At 39.8% G+C, this 16847-nt stretch overlaps 1 long non-coding RNA gene across 1 annotated transcript in view; it reads right to left on the minus strand.

The window, feature by feature from the left end:
• The window catches only part of LOC113895051, a 40383-nt gene that overhangs the window by 2834 nt on the left and 20702 nt on the right, over nucleotides 1-16847 (minus strand). The window lies entirely within an intron of this gene.

Here is a 16847-nt window from a genome sequence, read left to right on the forward strand (position 1 = left end):
GTGTTGTTTCAGTGGGCTCCAAAAAGCTCTGGTACCACAGTCCTTTATGTTTCAGTGCAGAAAGAATTCAGCGAGAGGAAAAGAGATAAGAATAGGATCCTCGTGAGGCTTATAAGAGGATGGGTGAGGTGGTGCCATGCACAGAGAACTTCCTGGGCTACAGTTTTATAATCAAAGGAAAAGTGAGGAGATGGAGAAGAAGAACTTTGTCTTTCTTGAGTAGACATGCTTCCATCATCAGCTCCTCCTCCAGGTTGGGCAGGGGGGTTTTCTTTTCCCTGTGTGGTCAAGCTAGGTCCACAAGTTATTGTTTTTTATGTGTGCAGAGAGCATGTCCTAGGGATCATTAACTTATTGAACTCACTGGCAGGATGTGGGTCTCAAGCCCCTGTTGTTTTGTTGTTTGGGGGCATGTCTTCTGCTTCTGTTGCATGGTTTTGTTGCCAAGCAAGCCTGCTTGGTTTTGTGGTTAAGAACACCTGCTTTCTTGAGTAATCATTAACTTACAAGGGTCTCCCATATTTTTCTTACTTACAATCCCCAAGTGGGATTAACTGTTTATTCACCTACTTGGTCTCTTTATCCCTACCACTTCTAGTACGGGCCGTTGAGTTTTTTGAAACTAGAAGACTGGAAAGAGTTAATGCTAATTGTTCTTTAGTGGTCGTGAGAAATGTAAGCAGAGTGCAGGTCTTCTTAGAAAGGAACTCTATTTTAGGAAACTGACTCATTCATGGGCAAAGACTAGATCATTCTTGCAAAGAATGGAAAGAGTAATACCATTCTTTGCACATGGCAGTAATTTTGTCATTTAGAGCCTTTGTTTAACATTACATGTTGGGCTTGGATTTTAGTTGCATATTACCTGTATTCTCATTGCCTATGTCATTATATTTGGTAAAAAGTGTTCTTCTATTGTGGGATATATTCTTGTTTGACTTTTCCATCTGATTAGGAAACCTATCCTTCCCCAACATGCTCTTAACACCATAGATTTCTTCACATTCTGTCCTCAAAGCTTACTCCTTTATAGGTCTTTGTTTCAAGTCATGAGTGGAAAGCCTGTCTGAACCCTATGGGTCTCATTTGGTGAGTGCTCCCTGCTGGCTCTTACCCACTAGAGTTCCCCTGTGTGTATCTCCAGGCAGCCTGACAGCCCAAACATCTGTCTGACTTCCCTAGACAGCATTTTGTCACATTTGAATTGAAATTAAGAGTGCTGTCAATTCACTTAGTACAAACTCAGAGGAGCAGGAAGAAGGTTCATCCAGATTGAATGGTTCTGAATTTCCATCTTAAAAACTACTGCTAGTACTTAAGCACACAAATGTGATTGAATTGGTCTGGATTTTCCATAGAATCAGAAATATATATGTCAATTCCAGGTGGCGCTAGTGGTAAAGAACTTGCCTGCCATTGCAGGAGATGTAAGAGACACAGGTTCAATCTCTGGGTCAGGAAGAAACCCTGGAGGAGGACATGGCAACCCACTCAGTATTCTTGCCTGGAGAATCCCCATGAACAGAGGAGCCTGGCAGGCTGTAGTCCATAGGGTTGCACAGAGTCGGACACTACTGAAATTACTTAGCACACACATATACACATACATATACATATGTACGTGTATATGTTTGTATGTATATATATGTATGTATATATATATACTACAGCCTGGCAGGCTGTAGTCCATAGGGTTGCACAGAGTTGAACACTACTGAAACGACTTAGCATACATATATATATGTATATATATGTATGTATGTATATATATATAAGGAGATTTAAGGAATTGACTCAGTTAATTGTGAAGGCTGACAAGTCTGAAGTCTGCAAAGGAGGCCAGCAGGCTGAAATTCAACCAGCAGTTGACACTGCAGTCTTGAGGCAAAATTTCTTCTCTGAAAAACCTGCTTTTGTTGTTCATAGCAGCACTTTGTATAATAGTCAAGACATAGGAGCAACCTAAGTGTCCATTGACAGATGAATGGATAAAGATGTGGCATATATACACAATGCAATACTAGCCATAAAAAGGAATGAGATAATGCCATTTGCAGAAACATGAATGGACCTAGAGATGATCATACTAAGTGAAATCAGACAGACAAAGACAAATATATGATATCACTTTTGTGGGATCTTAAAAATATAAATGAACTTATTTATAAAAACAGAACAAACTCACAGACATAGAAAACAAACATGGTTTCCAAAGGGGAAAGGAGCAGTGGGGATAAAGTAGGATTAACAGATACACACTACTGTACATAAAACAGGTAAGCATCAAGGACCTACTGTATAGCACATGAAATTGTATTCAGTAACTTGTAATTACCTCTGTGTGTGTGTGTGTGTATAGGTATATATACATATGCTGCACTGTGCTTAGTTGCTCAGTCACGTCCAACTCTTTGCAAGCCCACTGTGGCCCGCCAGGCTCCTTGGTTCATGAAATTTTCAGGCAAGAATACAGGTGCACCATATGTAAAATAGCCAATGAGAATTTGCTGTACTGCTCAGGAAACTCAAACAGGGGTTCTGTATCAACCTAGAGGGGTGGGATGGGGAGGGAGGTGGGAGGGAGGTTCAAAAGGGAGGGGATATATGTATACCTATGGCTGATTCATGTTGAGGTTTGACAGAAAACAGCAAAATTCTCAAAGCAATTATCCTTCAATAAAAAATAATACGTGAGCAGCCTGCCATTTCCTCCTCCAGGGGATCTTCCCAACCCAGGGATCAAACCCACATCTCTATATGTATGTATATGTGTATATATACATATAGAGATATAATATGTATACAATATTATATATGTATGTAACTGAATCACTTTGCTGTACACCTGAAAAAACATTGTAAATCAACTATATTTCAATTGTTTTAAATTATCAGGCAGGAAAAAGAGAAACCTGCTTTGGCTGCTAAGATCTTCAACTGCTTAGATTCGATCCACCCATGTTGTTAGGGGTTGTTTCCTTTACTTAAGGTCTACTGATTGTGGGTGTTAACTGTATCTACAAAATACCTTTACAGCAACACCTGGATTCATGTTTAATTAAATTACCAAGTACTACAGCCTGGCCAAGTTAATGCAGAACACAGCATCACAGTAATCAGAGTAATGGAAAATGTGACTGTGCTGTATGCCCCTTGCAGTTATTTCCTTTACACATCAGAAAGCTTTTCGAAATAGAGGCAACAGTTTCTTAAGCACTAATGTCACACTTGGTCTATCAGGATGCTTCTTAAAGAGTTTGGGGTTAGTCTAAATGGAATATCAACCACATTGGAGAGTTTTGATTTATGATTGGGTCTTAATTATTACCTCCTCCATAGTTCAGTGATGTTTCAAGCTTAGATGAAAAATAAAAAGTGAACTATAACTTTTCATAGTTATGAAAAGTTGCCCCTGAAAGTTGCCCCTTGCCCCTGAAAATCCAGCTCCAACACATCTCACTCTTGCTTTTTATCCATGCCTCCAGATATTTGCAGCTTCAAAAAACATTCCTTTGGAAAAGCAAATCTGAAAATTTTCGAAGGGCTGGCCTTCAGCTCTGCAAACTTTTGACAATATGTACACTGAATGCAGTTTGTCAAAACTCTGTTTCTTTCCATAGCCTGTGGCTTGTGAGTGATTTCTGGGAAATGTTGATTATAAAATAAGCTCTTTTCAGCCGGTTTCAAAAGATGACCCTCAGGCAGGTAATCGTCAAGTAGAGACATCTTTTAAGAAAAACGCAGGGGTGAGTGAACCCCTCTGGGCCTGTGTTGTCACTGCCCAACTTCAGCAACCTGCCCGTTCAGCCCTTGAAAAGCACCACTGAGCGCCCGCCAGGAGAGTGGAGCCTGCTGCCCCCACAGGCAGGTGTGTGGGGGTGCTTCCGCGTTTTGTATTTTAACTTGTCAACACAAATTCTAAAGCCGGGGAAGAGGGCAAGAAAACAGCCAGGCTTCAACACGAGGCAGCTCTCAGCTCCATCCTTGAGTCACCTGTTAAGTGGAACCGGCAATTGTCTCGCTGGAGACCTGCAGAAACAGCTCGTGGGAAAGAACAATTTGCACCTGGAATATATTCATTAGCGTGTGTGTCAAAAGGCCACACGTGGATACAAACCATGATCTCGGCATTCTTTGTACTCTGCAGCCTTGAAACTTCAAGGGCAGAAGCCCACGTGCCCAGGTGACCACCAGTCTACCCACCTGCCTGGCAAGGTGGGTGGCAAGTGGGCGTGGTGGGAGGGTTGGCTGGAAACACAGGGATTTAGGTCCAAAAAGAGAGAAGGCGGGCGCGTTATACAAATAAGCACTCTGTTAAAGGCTTGTTTCTGGTTTCGGGACCCTCCTACTAGTCTAGCTTAAATTGAGAGGGGATTTGGTGCACCTCACTGGCTGTTTCCTCCCACTCATACTCACAATCACAGCTCTTTTCATTGTCATTAAATACATTGAATATGTACCATCTTTGCATGGCCCTCTCCTAAAATCTGCACAAAGGCAGTGGCCCTAGCCCTGAAATTGTGGAAGGAGCACTGGGCAGAGAGAGAGGCCTGGGTTTTGATGTGAATGTCCATTGAAAACCTTAGTTGCAAGGAACAAACCCTCAATGAAACCACCTCTCATAGTGGGGCGGGACAGGGTTTTAGCCCAAGCATCTAGGGAGGAGAGGAGCATTGAACCCCAGAGAAGGAGTTCAGAAAGGAACCAAGAAGAGAGATGTTTCCTCCACTGGGGTAGGTGGAGTTTGAGGTGCCTCTGAACACGCAGAGATGTTGAGAGGCTCTGCAGCTGGATTTTCGGCCTGTTGCTCAATAGAGGAGACTGCGATGGAGATCCAGATGTAGAGGCATCAAAAGATGAAAGCATCTGAGATGATGGGTCAAGAGAAGGTGTAGTGTGAGAGTGGGGGTCCATGTGGGGACCACGGATGGACCCGTGTCTGCTGGGGTGAGGGAGACTCACTGTAATCAAAAGAAAACCCCACCCCACCGTCCCTAAGACAAGCAGCTCACTCCCATCCCACCACTCAGGAGTATGTTCTAGACAGAGACAGAACAAACCATTATTCCCTGACAAAGATTAGTGGCATTTACCTTAAACAGGAATTTGATCTGGACCAGGATAAGGATAAGCTGTAGTTTCAAAGTTTCAACCGTGTGCGTGCATGTGTGTGTGTGTGTGTGTGTGGTTTATGTAGTATTAGGGTTCCGAAAGGCACAGTGATAAACTTTGTTATTCTCCCTAAGGCCATGACCCAGTCTAGAACTCCTACTGCTCTGATAGTAATATACTTGGCTATTCCCATCACAGTAACAGACATGAGAAACTGTACTGGCAAACATATTCTAGGGAAAGATTCATGATGCGGAGAAACATGTACTTATAGGTTAGCTGAAAGGAAAGATGTCAATGAAGCCAAGACTGAAGATAGACAAAAGCACAAGAGAAAAATGATGACGAGGGAGTTTCCCCCTGGGGTTCAAAAGCAGAAGCAAGGGGCTGGGCCTGGAGAGGAGGCAGCAAGAAGGAAGGAGTCAGAAGAGCAACCCAGCTCACAGCTAAGTGAAGGGAAAGGAACTCGACACATAAGTGAAGATAGTTCACATGCCAGGCTGAAATCCCAGTGAATACAGAGAAACAGAGCAAGACTTTTCTGAGGAGAGGGACCACGTGCTTATGCACTGTGGGCTGCAGAAGAGACAGCTGTGTGGCAGAGAGCTGGCAAGGGGTCAGATACATAAAGAACAGCCAGTCAATCGGTGAAAGTCGCTCAGTCATGTCCAACTCTTTACGACCCCATGGACTATACCAGGGAATGGACTATTCCCCATGGAATCTCCAGGCCAGAATACTGGAGTCAGTAGCCCTTCGGTAGCCTTTCCCTTCTCCAGGGGATCTTCCCAACTCAGGAATTGAACCCAGGTCTCCCGCATTGCAGGCAGATTCTTTACCAGCTGAGCCACCAGGGAAGCCCACATAAAGAACAAGCCAGCACATATTTGCAGTAAAGTGTATACAGTATCTGTCAAGGTCATGTATAACTGGGGATGAAAGTGGGTATCTCATACTTTGCAGTTTTAAATAGAAAAGGACCCAGGGAAGTCATCATTTCTCCTTGAATAAACCCAGAACAATTCATAGACCTTACTAAGAGAAAACACAGGGATTTATTGAGCTTTGGGAAATCAAGCACTTTTTGTGAAAGTTTCAGTCTCTACAATATATAAAAAGTCCTGAAGCTAGAGAAGAAAAAAGCAAAGGAACGATAGGAAAATCTCATAAGAACAAAAAGGGCACAGGAAGAAATACAAATGGCTCCTACATATATGAAAAGCTGCTGACATCACCAAAAATAAGAAAAATGCCAATTAAAATTGCACCTGAAAAGCTTGACAGCATGCTCTGGTACAACCCCTGTGGAGCAAAACTCGACAAAGTACACAGCACTACCTATATAGTCTTTTGCCAAAAAATTTAATCTGAATTGAATCAAGCGCCAGACCCAAATTCTAATTTATTAGAAATATAGAAGATAAAGGAACAAGTCAAATAGCCCCATCATAAAAGCAGAGTGTTGAACATTTAAAAGCAAAACCAGACTAGACTCCGAAAAACATCAATGCTATAAATTAGAAATGACCCAAATGTCTATCAACAGTGGCATGAATAAATTTTGGTACAATCCTACACTAGAATGCTAATACAGCAAGAATGAATGAACTTCAGCTACACACAACAGAATTAATGTCACAAATATAATGTTCAGTAAAAGAAACAGAAAAAGAAGAATCAATATACCAGAGCTCAATTTATATAAAGTTCAAAAACACACAAAACTAATTTATGGTGTAAGAAGTCAGCACTCTGGTTACTCTTGGGGGATAGTGATGAGAAGACATCAGGGCAGCTCACCTTGCGAAAATTCAGTCATAAACTTAAAATCTGTTCCTCTTTTCTTTCTTTTAAATTTTTTTAAAATTGTGGTGTAATATATTCAGTGAGGGCTTCCCTGATAGCTCAGTTGGTAAAGAATCTGCCTGCAAGGCAGGAGACCGCGGTTTGATTCCCAGGCTGGGAAGATCCGCTGGAGAAGGGATAGGCTACCCACTCCAGTATTCTTGGGCTTCCCTTGTGGCTCAGCTGGTAAACAATCCACCTGCAATGCGGGAGATCTGAGTTTGATCCCTCGGTTGGGATGATCCCCTGGAGAAAGGAAAGGCTACCCACTCCACTATTCTGGCCTGGAGAATTCCATGGTCCATGGAGTTGCAGAGTCGGACACGACTGAGCGATTTTCACTTTCACTATATTCAATGAAATGCATAAACTGTAATAATCTTAATACATACTGTAAAGTGGATTTTTTTTATAATTATATGCACCCTGTAACCACCATCCAGATCAAGATATAGAATATTTTCAACACCCCAGAAAGTTCCATGATGACCATTCCCCATCTAAAAATCACACACACACACACACACACAACCACTATTCTGACCCCCTTCACGCTGGATTAGTTTTTCACACACTGGATTTCATCCAGCTTCTGTGTCAGACCTTTTTTGCAGCAAAATACCTGTGAGGTTCATCCTGACTGTTGCATGTGTCAATAGTTTTCTTAAAAATTGGGAAATAATCCATTGTCTAAATATATAGTACATTATGTTTATCTCTTCTCCTTTTGGTGAATATTTGGATTATTTCTAAAGTCGTGAATTATGAACAGTTTCTCTACCTATCTTTGGTGGACACAGGCACTCATTTCTTTTTGGTTATAAATCTAAGAGTGGACTTGCCTAGTCATCGAGTGAGCCTATGTTTAGTGTTAGTAGACACTGGCAGACAATTTGCCAAAGTGGTTGTGCCAACCTCCTGCTTACTAGCAATCTATGAGATATTTGAGATATTCTAATACTTCCATAACCTCTTCAACTCGGATTTGTCATCTTTTTAATTTGAGCTATTTTGATGAGTGAATAATGGTATCTCCCTGGGGTTTAATTTGCATTTCTCTTATGACTAATGATGTCTAACACCTTTTCATATGGTTATTAGTCATTTGGCTATCTTTTTTGTAAGGTGCTTGTCGATGCTTTTTTGCCCAATTTTTCAAAGCTTGGGTTTTATTTTGTTAGTTTAGTGATTTGTAGTAGTTCTGTAGATTCTGGAACTCCGAGAAAGCTGTCAAATATAAGCACTGAAGCTGTCTTCTCAATCTGTGGCTTTCTTTTCTTTATGCTTTCTTAGTTGTGTCTTCTGATGAACAGATGGTCTTTATCTTAATGATGCTAAATCTATCGGGATTTTTTGTTTCTTTTAATGTTATTGCTTTTGTTTACTATACTATTTTAGATACATTTGTTTCCTTAAGGGTAAGCTGCAGTCCATGGTGTCTAGAGTCGGACATGACTGACCGATTTCACTTTCACTTTTCACTTTCATGCATTGGAGAAGGAAATGGTAACCCACTCCAGTGTTCTTGCCTGGAGAATCCCAGGGACAGGGGAGCCTGGTGGGCTGCCGTCTATGGGGTCGCACAGAGTCGGGCACGACTGAAGCAACTTAGCAGTAGCAGTAGCAGTATGTGTTTGCATATATTATTTCTGGACTCTCTGTTTTATTGCATTGATTTATTTGTCTTTGCTTGGGCTAATATTCTAGCATCTTGATTATTCTTTTATAGAAAGTCTGGAAATCTTATATTACACATTCTCCAAATTTGTTTCTTATTCAGCACTGCCTTGTCTATTCTAGGTGCTTTGCAGTTCCATGCAAATTTAGAATCACCTTGTCAATTTCCATTTTATTTGGAATTATTATTAAAGATTAACTATGTAGACTTACTGTCTTTCCATTTATTTAGGTCTTCTTTAATTTCTCTCATCAACTATTTTATACTTCTTAGTATGTTTGGAAAGCTTTAGCATTATTACCCAAATGCTAGTCCCTGAAAGCAAACCATGGTTTCTGTATATACACTGGTAGCTCAGACGGTAAAGAGTCTGCCTGCAATGCAGGAGACCTGAGTTTGATCCCTGGGTCAGGACTTTATAATTTTGAATTATATTTTACATATAGTAGGGCTTCCCAAGTGGTGCTAGTGGTAAAGAACCCATCTGCCATGCAGGAGACATAAGAGGTGCTAAATTTGAACACCAGGAAGATGGGGATCTTCTGGTGTTGATGATTTTGTTTATTTGCTGATTTTGGTTGCTGATTTTGTTTATTCTAATAGTTTATAGATTATTTTGTTTTGCTTTGTATACAATCATACCACCTGTAAGTAAAGACAGTTTTCTTTCTTCCTTTCCAAACTTTATACCTATGTATTTCTTTTTCTTATAAAGCAGGGTACATCAAAGATTTTTGTATTTTTCTATATGCATACATGCTAAGTTGCTTCAGTCATGTCTGACTCTTTGTGACCCCATGGACTATAGCCCGCCAGGTTCCTCTGTCCATGGGATTCTCCAGGCAGCAATACAAAGTGAGTTGCCATGCCCTCTTCCAGGGGATCTTCCAGACCCAGGGATCGAACTGGCACCTCTTATGTCTCCTGCACTGGCACATGGGTTCTTTACCACTAGCACCACCTGGGAAGCCCTACTATATGTACAGTATAATTCAAAATTCTTAAATTTAGTGGCATAACTGAGCTAGGCTAACAGAGTCTATAATGACATAACCAAATGTAATATATGAAAACTTATTAAGTCTTGGTTTTAAAATATTTACAAAAGATGTGTTTTACAATTGGCAAATTGGAACATGATCTGAATATTAAATGATTAAATGAAATTATTGTTAATTTTCTTGAAAACAGTTTGATAATGACGTGGTCATGGCATGCTCAGTCATGTCTGACTCTTTGTGACCCCATGACTGTAGTACACCAGGTTCCTCTGTCCATGGGACTTTTCAGGCAAGAATTCTGGAGTGGGTTGCCATTTCCTCCTCCAAGGGATCTTCCTGACCCAAGAATCAAGCCCACGTCTCCTGTGTATCCTGCATTGCAGATGGATTCTCTACCCCCTGAGCCTTGCTAGTAATTTAAAAATGTACTACTCTGAGGAGATAAATGTTTGAGTATTTACAGAATACTGTTAATCATGACAAGTATTTTTAAATAGTTCAACAAAAATGTATGCATGTGTAAAATTTGTATCTATTTATGTATGGAGAGAGAGACGGACAGAAAGCAGATGTGCAAAATATTAATAAGTCTTGAATCTAAACATAGAGTTGTGCTGCACAATTGGAGTGGCTCCCCTGATCCCCATCTCCTGGAGTTCATCCTCTTGTGAGACTCCCTGTCCTTGACTATGAGCAGGACCTGTGACTTGCTTCTAGACAGTAAAATACTGCAAAAGTGCACGATGCCCATGTTTATGTGTTCATAATAATGTGATTAAGTTACATAAGACTGCAGTTTCTGTCTTAGTGGAGTCTCTCTCTCCCTTGCTAGCTTTGAGGAAGCAAGTGGCCATGGTGGAAGCCCCAGGTGGCAAGGAATTGTGGTAGCCTCCAGGATCTGAGGATGGTTTCCAGCCAACAGCAGAAAGAAACTGAGCCCTCCAAAGAATTGAAATCTGTCAACAACCTGAGTGAGCTTAGAAGCAGATCCTTCCCCAATGGAGCCTAAGATGAGACTAGAGCTCTGGTCACCACATTGTGCAGCCTTGTGAGATGTAAAAACAGGACTCAGCTAAGCCACACCAAGATCCTGACTCGCAAAAACTGTGAAATAACAGATATATGTTGTTATAAAGTACTAAACTTGTGAGGACATTTTTATGCAGTAATAGAAAATTAATACAAGGTGTGACAGTTAATTTTGTCAACTTAGCCACAGGGTCCCCAGTTATTTGGTCAAACTTATGCTGGATGTTTCTGTGAGGGTATTTTTGGTTGAGATTAACATTTATTTATTTGTTTTTAATTCATTTTTATTTGGAGTATAGTTGATTTACAGTGTTGCAGATTAATATTTAAATAGGTTAACAGAGTAATGCAGATTGCTCTCCCTAATGTGAGTGGGCCTCATCCAATCAGTTGAAGGCCAGAATAGAACAAAAAAGCTGACCTTTCCCCAAATAAGAGAATTCTATCTGCCTGACTGCCTTTGAACTGCAACATCACCTTTTTTTCCTGTCTTCAGACTCAAACTGATACATCCATTCTTCCGGTCTCAAAGCTGCTGACCTTTGAACAAGAACTATGCCATGAGCTCTCTTGATTCTAGGCTTCCAGGATATGGTAGGATATACTGATATTCACTGCAATATTCTTTTACCTTTTCTACATGTTTGAAAATATTCAAAATAAAAATTGGGGAAAATGTTCTGAAGTCAGGAAGTATCAGGAAACAGTTCAAAGAAGGCTCCTATGAAGATCCACTAGATTATTTTACCTCCCTTTTTCTCAACCTCCCTTCTTTCCCTTTTTTCCTCAGTGAATCTACTTTGTTTAATATGAGATTTAAACTTTTTTGTTTTATTGATATATTAATGCGACTTCACTTTCTCCATTCACTTTCATGCATTGGAGAAGGAAATGGCAACCCACTCCAGTGTTCTTGCCTGGAGAATCCCAGGGACGGGGGAGCCCGGTGGGCTGCCGTCTATGGGGTCGCACAGAGTCGGACACGACTGAAGTGACTTAGCATAGCATAGCAATATTGTGTTAATTTCTACTGTATAGCTAAGTGATTTAGTCATACACATATATTCATTCTTTTTCATATTCTTTTCCATTATGGTTTATCACAGGATTATGCATATAGTTCCCTATGCTACAGTAGGACCTTGTATATCCATTTTATACATAATAGTTTGCATCTGTTAATCTGTTAATCTATCTAAATGCAAACCCCGAGTCAGTCTCTCCCCACTCCCCGCTCCCTTGGCAACCATAAGTCTGTTCTTTGTGTCTGTGAATCTCTTTTTCACAGATAAGTTCATTTGTGTCATATTTTAGATTCCACATAATAGGAAATTTTAAACAAATAGACACTGTATTTAAACATAAATAATAAATCCACCCCTTTCTGTGCAGATTTATGCTCTATAAACATGACACTGAGAAAGTCTGACCTTAACCTTTGTTCTGCAAATGTTTCAGAATTTTTTTCTACTGCCACATTACAAAATAAATATCAGTCTAAATGAAGGCTTTTCTGTAAAACAGCAGCTACACAGATGGCCTCTAATCCATACTCATAAAAGACAAGACTACATTTTTTTGGTTGAAAATAATTTCAAAAGCTCTTCTTAAGTTCCCACCAGAACATAATGCTACTTTGGATGCTGCATGAGGTCAGTTAAATAAACTCAGACACTGTTCTTCAGGAGTTACCAACCAAACTGAGAAAACTACATAAAAATCATGGTTTTACCTAGGAGTAATATAACCACTTTTCCCAGAAACTTCAATAATTACACATGGCCAAATCACTGCTTTCACCCAAGTTGCTGCCTCTGATGTGTGACTTGATGAATAATCCTCCACAGAAAGTGAACAAGGTTAGCCAGAGGCAAACAATGGAGATATATCTCAAATGCATGTTCTTAAAAGCATTCCTTAAAGAAATCTAAAACCAGGACTTTCCTTGTGATCCAGTAGCTAAGACTGCTGCTGCTGCTAAGTTGCTTCAGTCATGTCCGACTCTGTGCGACCCACCAGACGGCAGCCCGCCAGGCTCCCCCATCCCTGGGATTCTCCAGGCAAGAACACTGGAGTGGGTTGGCATTTCCTTCTCCAGTGCATGAAAGTGAAAAGTGAAAGTGAAGTCTCTCAGTCGTGTCCAACTCTTGTAGCTAAGACTACATGCTCCCAATGCAGGGGACCTGGGTTCGATCCCTGGTCAGGGAACTAGATCCCACATGCCACGACTAAAAGATGCTGCATGCGGCAGCTAAGACCTGGTGCAGCCAAATAAATAAATAGCTTTTAAAAATAGCTACTAAAAAAAGAAACCTATAACCCCTGAGAGCATGTTTAAGGCGGTCCATCACATAGTAGAGTAGTGGTTCTGGCTTGGGCCACACATGAGAAACACCTGAGGATTTAAAAAAAAAACGCTGGTGCGAGTTTCCACCCCCCAACCCCAAAAAGCGCAATTTTGGTCTGGGGTGTAGCCTCAGTATCAGGATTTTTAAGTTTCCTTTGTGCAACAAAGGTTTTGGAATTATTGCAGTAGAAGCACAGAATATGTTGAATGAATAAATAAACTCTTTACAGAGTCTTAAATTACATGCGGAAACTAATTTGAATCGAATGTACTAAATGATGATACTCCTATAATCTAGGCCACTCATGCTGTTCCAAAATGCACAAACCTAAAGGAAAAAAGAAAGGGTTGAAAATGGAGAAAGGATTTGAAAGGCTGTCCAGATTAGGAATTGCTATAGCAACAGGTGTTGATTCTGAAGACAGACCTGGAACCTGAGAGCTGTCTTCATATAATTGAAGGGTACACCAAAGGGCAGAGCTAGAGTCATGGATTACAGCTAAAGGAAGCTAGATTGTGTGCAGTATAACATTCTTTCTTAAAAAGCAGTGTTATCTGTGGAACATTCTTTGACACAAGTCATAGCAATATTTTTGATCTGTCTCCTAAAGCAGAGGAAATAAAAGCAAAACTAAACAATGGGGCCTAATTTAACTTAAAAGCTTTTGCACTACAAAGAAAACCATTGACAAAATGAAAAGACAACCTACTAAATGAGAGAAGATATTTGCAAATGATGTGATCAGTAAGCGTTTGCTCTCCAAAATATACGAATAGCCCATACAACTCAATATCAAAAAAGCAAACAACCTGATTTAAAAATGAACAGACGACCTGAATAGATATTTTTCCAAAAAAGATATACAGATGGCCAACAGGCACATAAAAAGATGCTCAACATCATTAATTATTACAGAAATACAATTTAAAGCCACAATGAGATATCACCTTTTACCTGTCAGAATGGCTATCATCAAGAAGAACAGAAATAACAAATGTTGGCAAATATGTGAAAAAAATGAACCCTCATGCACTGCTGGCAGGAATGTCAATTGGGGCAGTCACTGTGGAAAACAGTATGGAGTTATCTCAAAAAACTAAAAATAGAAATACCATATGACCCTGGGTACATACTGAAAGAAAATGAAAACACTAATTCAAAAAGACACATGCACTCCAATGTTCATGGCACCATTATTGACTATTGACAACATACGGAAGCAACATAAGTGTCCATCTACAGAGAAATGGATATATACATACATGAAAGTGAATGTGTTAGTCACTCAGTTGTGTTCAACTCTTTGCAACCCTCTTTGCAAGCTCAACATTCAGAGAACGAAGATCATGGCATCTGGTCCCATCACTTCATGGGAAATAGATGGGGAAACAGTGGAAACAGTGTCAGACTTTATTTTTTTGGGCTCCAAAATCACTGCAGATGGTGATTGCAGCCATGAAATTAAAAGACGCTTACTCCTTGGAAGGCGGGTTATGACCAACCTAGATAGTATATTGAAAAGCAGAGACATTACTTTGCCAACAAAGGTCCATCTAGTCAAGGCTACGGTTTTTTCAGTGGTCATGTATGGATGTGAGAGTTGGACTGTGAAGAAAGCTGAGCACCGAAGAATTGATGCTTTTGAACTGTAGTGTTGGAGAAGACTCTTGAGAGTCCCTTGGATTGCAAGGAGATCCAACCAGTCCATTCTAAAGGAGATCAGCCCTGGGATTTCTTTGGAAGGAATGATGCTAAAGCTGAAACTCCAGTACTTTGGCCACCTCATTCGAAGAGTTGACTCATTGGAAAAGACTCTGATGCTGGGAGGGATTGGGGGCAGGAGGAAAAGGGGACGACAGAGGATGAGATGGCTGGATGGCATCAATGACTCAATGGACGTGAGTTTGAGTGAACTCCGGGAGATGGTGATGGACAGGGAGGCCTGGCGTGCTGCGATTCATAGGGTCACAAAGAGTCGGACACGACTGAGTGACTGATCTGATCTGATCTGAACTATTATGTATAAAGTGAATAAGCTACAAAGATATATTGTACAGCACAGGGAATATAGACAATATTTTATAGTAACTATAAGTGGAATATAACCTTTAAAAAATATGAATCACTATGTTGTACATCTGAAACCTATATAATACTGTACATCAACTAAACCTCAATATTTTAAAAAGCAATATTATCTGGGAATAGACTGGGTTGCCTTGAAATTGTGAATAGCTGGTCATTGCAAGAATTCTGACACTACCTTTTGAGCTCCAGGCCAAATTGTAACAGAGGAAATCCTATGCCAGGTGCTATGTTAAGCATATTTGCTATTTTGGGGGCCATCTAATATTCCTTTGCTCTTTTCCTATAACAGCCCCATAGTTTTCTTGGAAGGCTCACTCTTATCTTACTCTCAGTTCTGACTGAGCCAAACACTGACCCACTACCAATCAACTGGAAAACTGTAGTCACCCTTCATAGTGACTGGTTCAAGAAAAAGAAAATAATCCAGTTGAGCCAATCAGGGGTAATGCAACTAAACTGTGGGGATATTCCTTACAGTTTTGAAGACTCTCTTCCATTAGATTCAAAATGTGAGCATGTGGTGTGGAAAATATGAACTGGAAATAATGAAGAGAAGAAAATTTCAAAAGGATCATTTAATAGCCTTAGAGATTAAATAAGATAATGTATCTGAGAAACAAGAGGATGATGCTATAGAAAAAGAACATTCAGAAAAAGAGTCCTTAGAAATTAAAATACATGATGATAGTTTTCTGATACAACACAGGCACAAATCAATGATCAATGTACCAAGGCTATGCTCAGACATCCTTAGCACCATCTCCCTTCAACAGACTGCTAAATAAACCACCTTTCATTATACCAACCAGCTGCCTAGATTCTACTGACAACTGTGGACACAAAATACATTCTTCCCAGTTGTTAAAAACAAAGTAATAAAAATTTGAAATATGATACTTTTATTGAAAAAAATCTCTTATGAAGTTGAAAGACAAATACGAATAAATGCTACCAAAAGTAAAAAAGGACAAAGGGATGAGTGCTACAAGAGAAATTATATATGCATGATTAATCCAATATTAACATGATAAAAACCGAAAACTGATAAATAGAGAAGACAGAAACAAGCTGTCAAAGAAATAATAAAAGAAAAATTCTTGGAACTGAAGGACAGGAGTGTCTGTAGTAAAAGGTACTACCACTGAGAGCACAGCAAAAATAAATTTTAAAGACCCACAGTCAGGCACGTTTTCATTGTCTCTGATGCTAAGTTCTTATAACCACAGGGCTTGGAAGAAAGTAAAAATCAAAGTGCAGCAGTAAGGAAGGGTCTTGCCCAGACTCTGAAGTGCAAAGCCAAACAATGCCCTGCTTTCATGATATATATATCTCTCTTCAACAAAGCTAAAAAGATTTAAACATTGTAAAAGCTTTTTAAAAAATCATTTTAAAAGATATTTTGAGGAATTCTATAGAGACCACTCTCATAAATATGGAAAGCAAGATTCCCTGATCTAAATGAGACTAGAAGATAGAGTAGCTGATTCATAAAGCTTACCAGGAAAATAGCCTTGATAGTGAGGGCCTGCCTGACTGTATATAATCACAAAAAACTACAGGTAACTAATAAATCTCTCAAGATGACTTCTTAATGCTCTAAAATTATCTAATAAAAGACTGAATATGAATTTTTATGACTGCTACAATTGTGTGAAAGAATATCTGTAGTATGGCTGAGCACAAAAATCTATAAAATCAAACTAACAAGGTTTGGTAGTATGTTTCTATTGATGATGTTTTTATTCA

The sequence above is a fragment of the Bos indicus x Bos taurus genome, chromosome 7 (genome assembly GCF_003369695.1).
Source record: "Bos indicus x Bos taurus breed Angus x Brahman F1 hybrid chromosome 7, Bos_hybrid_MaternalHap_v2.0, whole genome shotgun sequence".
Taxonomy (NCBI): Eukaryota; Metazoa; Chordata; class Mammalia; order Artiodactyla; family Bovidae; genus Bos; species Bos indicus x Bos taurus.